Source organism: Phalangium opilio, unplaced genomic scaffold (genome assembly GCF_054372755.1).
Source record: "Phalangium opilio isolate 3A_F unplaced genomic scaffold, DU_Popi_V2 ptg000070l_1, whole genome shotgun sequence".
Classification (NCBI taxonomy): Eukaryota; Metazoa; Arthropoda; class Arachnida; order Opiliones; family Phalangiidae; genus Phalangium; species Phalangium opilio.
This window is the reverse complement of record NW_028324182.1, coordinates 2,451,164-2,456,029: the sequence shown is the minus strand read 5'-3', so window position 1 is coordinate 2,456,029 and position 4,866 is coordinate 2,451,164.

Below are 4,866 nucleotides of genomic sequence, written 5' to 3'. Positions count from 1 at the left end.
GTAACGTTTTTCGTATTGTGTTGGCTGCTTTGAAATTTTGCCAGTGAACTAACATTTGGGTCCTACTTTTGTGGTTAAAATTTCAAAGAGATCCAACTAATAGTTAATTCTATAAAGAATAAAGTTGTTAAGGGTGGTTTTAGAATCCATAAAATAATTAAGATATTTGGTGAAAAATACTATATTCTTCCATAGAGATAACATGGGATTTTTCTGAAAAATGACCTTAATTGAGATCGTGTATAAAGAAAACTATTCAATCGTTACGTTTGGGAACCATCTTAAATGAAAGATAACAGTCCATAGATGTGCCTTCCCTTAGTTTCATTAAGATAAATTAAGTTTAAGTATTGATTTTTATCATTATTAACACATACTTTGACTTACGTTGTTTTGGGTATTGGAATTACGGCGTTTTACCACAGTTAGAGACACGCATTTTAGCCCTCATTTTTTATATTGGACTTACGGCGTTCGTGTCGTGATTCACGCCGTTAGCGGGATATTAAGCAAGAAAAACATGGCGTTTAGGCTCTCGGTTAAAATTAAAATTTTGGATTTGGAATTAAACTGGAGGCTAATTAGGTATGATTTTTATTGTTTTCACAACAAAAAAACGTCAATGAAATTTACTAAAATTAATTTTAAATTTAAAAGCCAACAGAATATTTTATTATTGACCAATAGGGACTTGGCAATTCGGGCTTAACTCCGCCCCCAGCGCCATTATGGTATGTTTTTTTAACAGAATGAAAGCTATATAAGCCCCTCCTCCTGGTATGTTTTTTAGCACTAGTGGAAGGTAGCCTGACGTTGCATGACGTAGTACTGCCAAGTCCCTATTTCGCTAAGCCAATTTCGCTAAGCCTCGGTCAAGGTAGCGTTGCCGTTATGTTCATGTTATAGGAATAGGCTACATTAACTTCGGTTGAGAACTTGAGATAAAAGCCAGACATTACGAATACTGTTGGTATGTTCAAATTAATTATTAATCTTACTGGTAGATCAATGAATTACTACATTATTATCTGTGACAGCTAGGACACCTCAATCAGCTGTAGGGATAAATTTTACACCTTGATGATGAAACCTCCGTGGGCTGAACGCTAGCGAACACTTTTCAAGGGAAATAATGACAAACAGAACTGTATATAGTCTTTCATTTAATAACATTTTATATTTGCAGTACATAAATTTAAATTTCGTATTAAACGTGCAAAAGATTGCTGTTCATTGGTTCTCTAAGATGTTTTCTTAATTTTCGACATACTAACGTAGCTTTTGTATTTTGAGGGCGCGTTTTTTTTAAAAGGCGTTTATAACACGATGTATAGTTAAAATTATATTTATTTTAGTTTATGTTTAATGTGTAAAACACTGTTCAGTGTTACAGTAGTTCTGCAACTAAGCCTTCAAAGTTTCTGAAATTATTGTAGGTAAATATCAAAAAAACGAAAGTGTTCATTTTCAAAAATTGTTTCAAACTAACACTCACAGGTCTTGGTTCTGGTTTTAAGGAGATCCATTCTCAGGCTCTTTATTTCATAACGTTTTTTTGTTTGGTTAATTAACATAAATTTTGGTTAAATATGTAATACACTAGTTTTTGGTAAGTTTCAGAAATTAACGGAGCCAAATGACAAAGAGATGGATTTAATGGCTTTCATTTCAACATAATTATAACCATATAGATTTATTCATTTAATAACTTTTTTCGATTGAAATTAGGCCTAAAAAGTCAGGGAAAAGTCTGGGATATTGAAAATGGGCCAGGAAAGTCAGGGGAAAGTCTGGGAAATTTAAAATGGGCCTGAAAATTCAGGGGAAAGTCTGGGAAATTGAAAATGGGCCTAAAATGTCTGGGACAAGTTTGGAAAATTGAAAATGGGCCTCAAAAGTCAGGGACAAGTCTGGGAAATTGAAAATGAGCCTGAAAAGTCTGCGACAAGTCTGGGAAATTGAAAATGGTCCTAAAACGTCAGGTAAAAGTCTGGGAAATTGAAAATGGGCCTGAAAAGTCAGGTAAAAGTCTGGGAAAGTGAAAATGGACCTTTTTAAAGGTCAGGGAAAATATATTAGAGGGTAAGTCTGGATAACAGTATCAGGGTAACCAGAAAATGTGTTGTCTGACTGTCTGACATTTCTCATTTCTAATTATTTAAATTCAAAGGAAAATCTGGGAAATTTAAAATGGGCCTAAAAATTCAGGAGAAAGTCTGGAAAATTGAAAATGGGCCTTTAAAGTCAGGGACAAGTCTGGGAAATTGAAAATGGGCCTGAAAAGTCAGGGACAAGTCTGGGAAATTGAAAATGGGCCTGCAAAGTCTGGGAAATTCCAAAATGGGCCTGAAAAGTCAGGGACAAGTCTGGGAAATTGAAAATGGGCCTGAAAAGTCAGGGACAAGTCTGGGAAATTGAAAATGGGCCTGAAAAGTCAGGGACAAGTCTGGGAAATTGAAAATGGGCCTGAAAAGTCTGGGAAATTCCAAAATGGGCCTGAAAAGTTAGGGAAAAGTCTGGGAAATTGAAAATGGGCCTGAAAAGTCTGGGAAATTCCAAAATGGGCCTGAAAAGTTAGGGAAAAGTCTGGGAAATTGAAAATGGTCCTAAAAAGTCAGGTAAAAGTCTGGGAAAGTGAAAATGGACCTTTTTAAAGGTCAGGGAAAAATATATTAGAGGGAAAGTCTGGATAACAGTGTCAGGGTAACCAGAAAATGTGTTGTCTGACATTTCTCATTTCAAATTATTTAAATTCAAAGGGCTGTATTAACTTCTAACCTGACAGGTTAGAAGTAAACAAATACCGGGCTGCCAGGCTGTCTCTTACACAACAAAGTTGGCCATTCTCGCTTATAAGAAATGAATCTTTGTCATATGCATGGCCTTCAGGAGCCCCAGGACGCCCAACAGAAGCAGGGTGGGAAATAAGGATTTTTTTAAAACTAGACATTGGGCCAGCCTGGAATAAATATACTGGTCTATAACCATTGACCAGGGCGCGTCGTCTGGTAAACTAATGAAGTGGAATTAAAATAGTTGAGATAATGTCTGGACCCTGGTTTAATACCCTAGAAGTTTCTTAGTGGTCCCGTAGACCACTGACCCCCTCCGATTTAATTTTTAAACTGGTCATTTGACCTGTGCCACCGCCTCCCACGCTGAACTGAAGTGAAGATTTCTTTTGCCCGGAGCATAACCTACTCGATGACGCGCTATCGTCAACATAGGTAACAGTAGCGCTAGTTAATTCAGGATACCGATATCTAATTTGCTCAAATCAGGGTAGAATATATATAGGACGTGTGTCCAGCGACCCCCTGTTTGACTGGAAAATTTATAGGACATTGTCCACTGGAGTGCGCCAAAATTGTGCCGCGTCTTCAAAATCAAACTATCAGAACTTCGGAAAAATTTACTGGTCAACTGTCCAGTGACCCCCTTAGTGTTTAAAATATTTATGGGACATTATAAAATTTTATTGCACAATGTCCAGTGTTCTGTGCTTATTTCAGGCCCAGGACTCCCAACTGAAGCATAGCCCACTCGATCCGCGCTACTGGACGCTGCACTGCGGCTGCTCGAGTGGGCTATGACTGAAGTGAAGATTTCTTTTTCTCTGAGCATAGCCTACTCGATCACGCGCAACACATCGCAGGGTGGGAAATAAGGATTTTTTTAAACTGGACATTAGGCCAGCGACCCTCCCGAGTCCTGACTTGCAATAAATAAACTGGTCCGTGACCATTGACCAGAGCACGTCGTCTGCTAAACTAAAGAAGTGGATAATTAAAATATTATTATTTTAATGTGTGGACTCTAGTTTCCCTTGAATTTTCTTAGTAGTCTCGTGGACCACTGTTCCTCCGATTTAATTTTTGAACTGGACCAAGCAATTTTTATACTGTTCATTTGTCCTGTGTCACCGCCTTATTTCACACGCTGGCGCGAGTTGCTTTGCGTTGTCGAGTGCGTGATGGAATGGGCTATGCCTGGAGTCCCAAGTCACTCCCAACCTCCGCGACTTCCTACCCAAATTCCCACTAGCATAGCCCACTCGATCACGCTCTCTTTTCTCCGCCTACATATTTTGAAGAGGGTACTTTTTAGGCGTATTAGCAATCTTAAAACATCTATGTGGACTTTTAGGGTAGCCCTGGCTATATTGTGTTTAAGGTTTTAAGCTTAATATCAAACAGACGATAGTTAATGCTACAAAAAGTTTGAAATTGACAATCTCGGATCGTCTTTGTGAAGTTTTAAGGATATCCGAATTTCATATTGGGCTTATCAAAATTTTGAGCTAAAGCTTAAACGGACATAAATCAGCGTTTTTAAAAATTGTGTAAAATTTTCAATTTGGTCCTATTTCTGGAATTTTTAGGGGAGCGCCTCGCGTTTCAATAAACGATTGTAAACAAGTTGGGAAAACCAAAATATACCTCTCCGAGCCGAGGCGAATTTACTTTCTAATCTAAACACAGGTCCACTAGCCAGTGAGAAAAACCGGAAGTACGTAGTTCAAATTGGCGGGATATTGCGAAGGCCATTAGTAAAGGTTTAATCGTTTAACATTTCCCTGTGTATCCTCATAATTCTAATGAGGACCTAATATCTATCACTTAAGTGTGTATTTAACTTTCGGCTCACTATGAACCGTTAACACCTCTTGTAAGAGGACATGAAAAAAGGTCAATTCTGACTTAAATCTAGGGTATCTAACCCAATCGCTTCAACACTTATAGAGAGACGAAGTATTACAATCCATATTATGTAGTGAACTTAGTGAAGTTAAAAGTTGCGTTTACACTATATATAAATGTAGTAAAGCTGAATTAAAAAGTAAACACCAAATTCGAAATGTTAATA